Source organism: Barbus barbus, assembly GCF_936440315.1.
Source record: "Barbus barbus genome assembly, chromosome: 4".
NCBI classification, from domain to species: domain Eukaryota; kingdom Metazoa; phylum Chordata; class Actinopteri; order Cypriniformes; family Cyprinidae; genus Barbus; species Barbus barbus.
Genome location: NC_136732.1, coordinates 29,450,958 through 29,460,491, shown reverse-complemented (window position 1 = coordinate 29,460,491; position 9,534 = coordinate 29,450,958).

Here is a 9,534-nt window from a genome sequence, read left to right as displayed (position 1 = left end):
AACAGGTGATCTTATATAAATTTCCATGTCAACTCACAGTGCAACATTAACCTAAAAAAGGACATGACTGACTGGAAGGACAGCTTTAAAAGCCTATTGATCTAGTTGTTGACTTGAGCTGACACTGCCACCGCAGCTAAGCCGACGGTTGATTGATGGTCTGTGTGCAGCTGACACTGATAAACTGAGCCAAACCTGTCAGCATATGAGGAGGTACATTTGCAAATTTGGCATAGCTGCTGCAATAGACATCTAGTGCTGTGAGCTGAAGTATGTGGCCATTAGACCTGCAATAGATGAGCGGAGACTGAAGGATAGCAGCTATTCATCAACCAATGCAGTGGACCACACACAGAGTTAATCTGTTCAGCGCAACTCTAAAACACGCTCCTAATAAACAAACCGGATAGCGTCATTTGCCTTAATGGAATTCAGTCTTCCAGGATCTGCAGGGGTGAGCCATTACCATTTTTGCACACTGATATTCTCATCAGAAGCTGTGTCGGCTGTGTTATACAACTGCAGAAAAGCAAGCGGCTGGATTACTACAGGTTTTGCGTGCAACTATATGATTCTGCAAACAATGTGATTTTATGCATAAGTATTCATGAGTAATGGATTGTCTCCCGTCTTCATTAAGCAGGTCTAAGCAGCATAATCCCTCTGAATGAAGATGAGCGCTTCTTAGTCACACACCAACATGCTGTAGCTCATTCTTCATTGCAGTTTTGATCAGCTAGCACAAAAAGACAACTTAAACATGTTTGTCCATTTGCCTGACATGGCTCACTGAAGACTGGATGATATTTACACATACTGAGAAGGGTGTGTGGTGAAATATTTGTACATTTAAAAGTCTTTAGAGGCCACTAACATCAATAAAATAAAAATAAAAATTCAGTCAGTGATTATGTGTTTATACAGAGGTGGTTTGACTCTAAGTTTTTACAACTATATTAGAAGGTCCAACTCTCAAAGTTTCTGTAGATTAAACTTCAGCATTCCAAATGTTTTAAGAGCTGAATGTCTTCAAGGCCTCCACTTTTTTGAATGAATTTTACAGTATTTCATGATTTACTTGATAACGATTAGGATTTTTCAAAATATTTTTACTCAGAATTTCTGCCAAACAAAATATTTTAGAGCTTGTAATAACTAGAAAATGTATATTCATTATAAAATAAGTTTTAAGATGTTATTAATTTACATAACTTTTCTAAGACACAGTTTTAAAATAGGCTAACGTATATTTTCCAGACAATGGGAGCCCGGTTCTTCAAAGAAAAAGGTTATTAAGGGAGTGAAAGACAAAAAGACCAAAATATAATATGATAAAATGTAATAAATTTTTTTTAAATACTTTAAAATAGTTATTTAGTTTATTTGATTTGGTTTTATTATTCTTTTTATTTTTACTACTACTATACTACTAATATTAATTTATGCATGTATGCATGCATGTATGTATATAGTGAGTGATTGATTGCAATCAATAAAATACAGTACAAACATGTTCTTGCCTTGGCCCAAATCACTAATTCAGAATTTTATGGTTTAGTTTAGTAGGAAATTTCATGCATCCATCATTCAACTTATTCTAATTCACAATTTGAAAATTTTCCATACATTCTTGTTGTAACAGATATGCTAAGACACAAAAATACATAAGAAATATGTTTGCACAACTACATGCTGATTGATTATTATTTTTACTATAATTATAAAACAATGTCTGTCAATAAAATGTAATGTAATATTCCACGGACACACCCTAGCGGACCTCAGTTTGAAAACCCCTGATATAGAATATTACATATACTCCTAAGAGTCATGTTACTGAACCTGAACATCAACACTTAATAAATGAGCATAATCAGCGAAACGGTCCATAGAGAAGACAATATGGGGCGTAATGCACTGCCACGGCAGTTTAAAACTGCTGCTCTGGGCCAACCAGCTCACCACCACTACTTCTGAGTCTAAAAATAGCTGTACTTTGATGATGCATTGGTGACTGCTGAGAAAATTCATGCCCCACTCCCCCTCTTTTGCTGCATCCCTCTTTCCTTCTCAATGGTGCAATTAGCACTAATACACTGGGATCCGGTCCACAGAAGTGCCGGAGACTACGGCCAATCGCTCAGATCAATTGGCAGGAATGTGCGTATCCTCGTGCAGCGAGCAGGAAGGAAGGGGAACGGCAGCATGCAACTGCATTACTGCAACCATATTTCCCTTGCATTTTTGCAGTGAAGCAACGGGGGGAAATAGAGAATGAGTGACTGAAAGAAAAAGAGAGTGATGCTGTCCTCTGAGATTCAACTGTTCTACTTATGTGTATACACACGCTCATCCACTGCTGTGAGAATCACCCCAATGCCCTGTGCTCACACCGATGCCAACACCATCTCACGCTGACTCTGCTCGAGTTTCCAAAGTGCTAGACCAATCTCAGCAGCAGGACTTGTGTTTGGGTCTTTCATTGGTCACATGGGGGAATAGCTCTGTCAGTGCAAGGGGGCTTTGGCACAACTCTCCAGTTCTGCCAAAGCCAGATATGACCAGAGTGCATGACACCTGTCCCTATATAACTATTGAAATCAAAAACTATTGATCAACATCAGCCTCCTCTCCTGAAAAGACCAGGTTAAAATAACATTGTCTTGGTTTAGTGCTGAAATTTACATCATAAACCAGAATTACTATATTCCAAATAAATTCTGATTATTTATTTACTCACACATACAGTAGAACTGAAAACGTTTTGCATATTAAATTTAAAGGGATAATTCACCCCCCCCCAAAAAAAAATGCAAATTCTGTCATCCTTTGTTCATCCTTGTGCTGTTTCAAACCCTTTACTCCTTCTGCAGAACACAAAAGAAGATATTTTGAAAAACGCTGGGCTCCACACACCATTGGACCCCATTGAATTTCATTTTATGGACAAAAGAAAAAACAGAGAAGAAACAAAGCCATGCAGGTTTATGCCATGACATGGCATGAGGGTGATTAAATTTCAAGGACAGTTATCAGAGTTGTAGTAGCAAAAATTTAACTGCTGACATTTTAGAATCACTCAAGTGCTCATACTATGTTTTAAAAAGACATTGTTTTAGTCAGACGATGAACTTTTTAATGTGCATGTAATGCACTGAGCTGGGCACAGTTTTTTTCAATCCACAGTGAGATTTGTGTTCAATCTCTTCACTTCAAATCACTTCAAATCCTGCTATTAAACGAAAATAAAGCTTCATGCTTAAGAAAAGTCCAGCAGTACTCTGTTTTTGGGTGATGCCTCAGAGCAGCAGTGGATCTCCTCTGCCCTTGGGCCCGCAGGTATGGCCGCCAAAACCTTGCCGTTTTGTCATGACAATCAGTGTGCACATTTTGCAGTACAGCCTGTGACTAAATGTGCCAATGGAAAACCACTTGTCCACAGCACAAAAAAAGCTTTTCTATTGTTAAAAAAAAACACGTAAACCAAGCAAAGTGCTTCTACTTTGGTGAAGAAAGTGGTGAGAAAAACGTTACACAATATAACTTTTTTTTTTTAAAACAACGTAGCTTTGTCATCCATTAGTTTTACAAGTAACTTCCCCCAACACTAGTCATCAGCCCAAGCGCCAAAGAGAGACACACTCAGGGCAAAAGAGGGAGAAACAGATGGAAAGTGGAAAAGAGGAGAGTCAGTTTGGGGAGGTGAGAGAGAAAGGACAGAGCTGAAGTAGGCCAGAGCGCAAGGGAGACCGTCTGTCCCAGATCAGTCCTTTACCGCGAGCAGAATGATAAAAAAACATGAGCGGAAGTGCGTAAAACGACTGGGCTAAATCCCGAAAGCTTGAACTATCCCCCTCAAGAGCCTACACAATAAATATTAGAGGAGGGAGAGATTCACTATCTTCAACTATTGGGCAAACAAACCGAGAGAGAGAAAAGGACGAGAGGGCAAGAAAAACTCACTGACTGTACAGAGGACAGAGAAGTAAAGTGCATAACGAGTGGACAAGGAGGAGGTTGGGAACAGCGAAGAAGTCAGGATGGAACTGAGAACAAACATAACCTGATAGGAGTTGAGTAAAATGAACAGGAATGAAACTGTGAACACCGTATCAGGCCTCCACGCTGGCCTCATTTACACAAATCCATTGGTATCGATCCATGCTGGCCAGGTAGCGTCCACTGCCTTGATTCATTAGCTTTGACAGGCAAATGTGTTATTAGAAAAACGCTCAGGATGGAAATGTTTCTTGAATGCCACAATTGTATCTACTTATTTCAAAGGACAATGTGAGAAGAACTTCAGATTACATTGACCACAATTGTTCTGTGTGGTAGTCATCAGGTTGTCCACATTTGCAGTAGATTTGAGTTGTGAGTGTGTGATCATTTATCTAAGCCTGCTGAAATGGTGCGAGCCGTGACTATGTTGAGATGAAAACATTTCTACTCATTTACTGTTACGAGTGTGAGGATGCGTTGCAAGCGATCCTCCTGCTAAGCATAATGAGAGAGAAGTGTTTGAACTAAAAAGAGAGCAGCGGTACTCTCACATACCAGCACCGTCTCTAAACGAAGATGTGGAAGAGGCAATAAACACAAATATGAAATAACTGGAAAGAAATACTAGGGATGGGTCAGGATGGTTGACGCTACTCTCGCATACCTGCAGTACTAGTTGTCCTTTTCTTCAGCATGGATGCATTAAATTGATGAAAAGTGACGGTAAAGACTTTTACAATGTTACAAATAAATGCTTTTTAAACTTTTATTCATCAAAGAATCCTGAAAAATAGGTGTAATGGTTTCCACAAAAATACTGAAGGGATAGTTCACCCAAAAACGAAAATTCATTACTCACCCTCATGTCATTCCAAACCCTTAAGACCTTTGCTCATCTTCAGAAGACAAATTAAGATATTTTTGATGAAATCCGAGAGATTTCTGATCCTTCATAGACCACAAGAGTCCTACCACGTTCAAGGCCCAGAAAGCTAGTAAGGACATTGTTAAAATAGTCCATGTTACATCAGTGGTTCAAGCATGATTTTATGAAGCTACGAGAATACTTTTTGTGCAGAAAAACAAATACAAAAATAACTTTATTTAACAATTCCTCTTCCCCAAGTTACCATCTACTGCTATTATGGAGAGTACCGTGATGCATACACGTGCTTTCCTCTGTTTGTAAACAAGGCGCAGCAGCACATGTATGCATCATGGTACAATTGATAATGGCGGTAGATGGTTACTCGGGGAAGAAGAATTGTTGAATAAAGTCGTAATTTTTTGTTTTATTTTCACACAAAAAGTATTCTCATAGCTTCATTGACATCAACCACTGATGTCACAGACTATTTGTGACCCTGGACCACAAAACCGATCTTAAGTGTCAATTTTTCGAAATTGACATTTATACATCATCTGAAAGCTGAATAAATTTCCATTGATGTTTGGTTTGTTAGGATAGGACAATGTTTGGTCAAGATACAACTATTTGAAAACCTGGAATCTGAGTATGCAAAAAAATCTAAATATTGAGAAAATCACTTTTAAAGTTGTCCAAATGAAGTTCTTAGCAATGCATATAACTAATCAAAAATTAAGATTTTATATATTTATGGTAAGAAATTTACTAAATATCTTCAAGGAACATGATTGTTACGCGTCAGTGGTTGTAGACATAAAAGGCACTCGACGAAGGAATAAACAAAAGTAAAAATCTTTATTGGAAGGCATCAACGCACTTAGGACATTTAGTTAACTTAAGAACTGACAAAAGACAAAGGGAGAACTCAGGACTTATAAAGGGAACGATCAAACAAGGAAACAAGATAATTAATACAACACAGGTGATGATAATGATTGATTAACTAAACTGGGACAGGAAATACCAAATAAGGTCAAAACAGAACTGAACAGAAAAACCGACATGTGACAGCGGGCGTCCTGGAGGCTGGCATAGGATCAGGACAGGGAGGAGAACAGGGAAGCCTCCAGGGCGGATCAGGGGCCTTGGGAGGCCATGGCGGGACTGGAGATTCGGGAGGCCATGGCGGGACTGGAGATTCGGGAGGCCCTGGCGGGACTGGAGATTCGGGAGGCCCTGGCGGGACTGGAGATTCGGGACGCCATGGTGGATCTGGGTCCTCGGACGGCCATGGCGGATCTGGGTCCTCGGGCGGCCATGGCGGATCTGGGTCCTCGGGCGGCCATGGCGGATCTGGGTCCTCGGGCGGCCATGGCGGATCTGGGTCCTCGGACGGCCATGGCGGATCTGGGTCCTCGGACGACCATGGCGGATCGGGGTCCTTTGTGGCCTTGGCCTTTGGCCTGGCCACACAAACTGAGGCTATATGCCCCCCCCCAAAAAATTTATTTGGGAAGGTTCCCCTCAGGCGGCCATATTGGAGGAGAGGGTTCTTGGGGGCGCTCTGGAGGAGCGGGCGCTTGGGGGCGCTCTGGAGGAGCGGGCGCTTGGGGATGCTCTGGAGGAGCGGGCGCTTGGGGGCGCTCTGGAGGAGCGGACTCTTGGGGGCGCACGGGAGGCGCGGAGCTGGACGGAACCAGCGGAGACGAAGGAGAGCTGGACGGGACCAGCGTAGATGCAGGAGGGCGCTCTTGCAGCGCGGACTCTTGAGGGCGCTCTTGCAGCGCGGACACTTGAGGGCGCTCTTGCAGCGCGGACACTTGAGGGCGCACGGGAGGCGCGAAGCTGGATAGAACCAGCGGAGACGAAGGAGAGCTGGACGGGACCAGCGGAGACGCAGGAGGGCGCTCTTGCAGCGCGGACACTTGGGGGTGCTCTGGCAGCGCGGACACTTGGGGCGCTCTTGCAGCGCGGATTCAAAGAGGCGCTCTTGCAGCGCGGACATTAGAGGGCGCACGGGAGGCGTGGGGCTGGACGGGACCAGCGGGAACTCAGGACGGCTGGACGGAACCAGCGGGACTTCAGGACGGCTGGACGGAACCAGCGGGACTTCAGGACGGCTGGACGGAACCAGCGGGACTTCAGGACGGCTGGACGGAACCAGCGGGAACTCAGGTGGGCTGGACGGAACCAGCGGGAACTCAGGTGGGCTGGACGGAACCAGCGGGAACTCAGGTGGGCTGGACGGAACCAGCGGGAACTCAGGTGGGCCGGACGGAACCAGCAGGAACCCAGGTGGGCCGGACGGAACCAGAGGAGACGAAGTTGGGCTGGACGGGATCCTCTTGCGAGGTGCAGGAATAGGAGGGCACTGGCGAGGAGTAGGCACTGGGTGGCACTGGCGAGGAGCAGGCACTGGGTGGCACTGGCGAGGAGCAGGCACTGGAGGGAATGACATGCCCTCAAACTCAATTAAAATCCCCACTGGCACCTGAGTTTCCTCCCTCGGCGGCTCGTGAGGAGCCGAAGTAGGCGGCGGAACCATCTTCGCCGTGTACGGCGTAACGTTCATCGCCTCCGGCGGCGGTATCCTCTTCTGAACAGAAAAACCGACATGTGACAATGATCTTTACTTAATATCCTAATGATTTTTGGCATAAAAGAAAAATCGATAATTTTGACCCAAACAATGTATTTTTGGCTATTTCTACAAATATACCACAGCAATTTAAGACTGGTTTTGTGGTCCAGGGTCACATTTTGTTGATGGTCTTGGTGCCTTTTATGGGCATTGGACGTGGTAGTTGTGTTGCTGTCTATGGAGGGTCAGAAAGCTCTTGGATTTCATAAAAAAAAATCTTAATTTGGGTTCCGAAGATGAATGAAGGTCTTACGGGTTTGGAACGACATGAGAGTAATTAATGACAGAATTTTCATTTTTGGGTGAACTATCCCTGTAAGCAGCACTTCTGTTTTCAAGACTGATATTAATAGGAAATGTTTTTTGAGCAGCAAATTAAAATGATATCTGAAGGATCATATGACACTGAAGACTGGAATAATGACTGCCAAGGATTCATCAAATGACTAAGTATATAATATTACAATAAATATTTGGTTTTGCACACCCCTACTCTGGACACATCCATGTGTATGCATGATATGCATGGGGCAATGCAAATGAGAGGAGAGGCCGGGTTTTCCAGAGCATTGAGTGGAAGGGTGTCAGTGGCGTTCTAGTTTCCCGATTTATCAATGGCCCGTTCAGTGTGGCTAATTTTAACTCTCTTTGTGTGCCTTTGTCTGATTATCCACTCTGTCATCCTATCTCATATCCCCCCGAAGCAAACACACTCACACTACACCGGAGAGACTCTCTGTGTGTGTGTGTGTGTGTTTAAAGGAAAGACAGAGAGAGTGTGGGAAAAGAGAGTGGGTGACAGTTATGACAGCATGTGACTGAGGAAGAAATGTTTTATTGCATGCAATGTTGACACCATCCTACACCATATATATATATATATATTTTTACACATAAATGTAACAACATTTTGTTTGTGAGGAAATAAACCCCCTTCTAGTCTTTACAACTCTCTATATTTTTCCCTCTTTTTTCTTAATCAGTATGCTTGTTATTGGAATATTTTTAGCATAGTAACCAAATTTAGAAATGTGAATTATGCTTCAATGACTTAAGCTTAGTAAAAACAAGTTCTGAAAACAAGTCTTATTAGTTTTAAGAAAATTGTATTATTTTACTGGGAAATATTTATTTAGCAATTTTTCAAATATTGTCTTTATTCTCATGTTCTTCATTTTTATCAGCTGGTAGAGGTAATTATCCACAGATCTTCATTTCTCTTTGGCTTCATTATTTATTTTTCCCTCCCCCATGTTGTTTATTTCTCTCTCAATAACTGGCTAGAAATACATATATCATGTAATTATGGGTGACTGCAGCAAAGACCTGTAACAATTTCCCTCTTCTGAGCACAGACAATGTATCAGAGGAGGATATACGTGAAAAACAAAGGCTTCTAATAATAGATTCAGCAGATAATGGCAGGGGACAGTCCCAAACCAAATCAACACACGCTCCCTGTGTAGCAGCACATGCAGACTCAAGATCTCTTCACATCCGTGCACAGGAGAGAATGTTTGCTTGTCGGTTCACTTGTGTTCCACTTCTAGCCTGTGAGGTGAAGAGTTGGCTGTCTAGTTAAGGGGCATTCAGTGGGTTGTCTGAGCAGAAGTGTCTGTGGGTGGAGAAGAATCTGTAGCGAATGGTGTGATTATGGGAATCACCTGAAAAGTACCTAGCCTACTTATATTCATAACTTTTTATAATAAATATTAATCTGGGATAAATGGCATGTACTAGACAAATGTAATATAATAATAATAATAAAAAAATTTTTTTTAACCCAAACGGATATGACTTGCTTTCTTCTATGGAAAGCAAAAGAAGAAATTTTAAGACTACGTTTCTATGTTCAGTTCCACATGGAAATACATTTAATGGATACTGAAGCTTTTAAGCTTTAAAAAAAAAAAAACATCATAAAAGGGGTCCATATGATTGTCAGAGGTGCAATATTCTGCATCATCTGACGTTATACAATAGATCTGTGTGACAAAAAGATAAAAGAACTTAAGCTGTTATT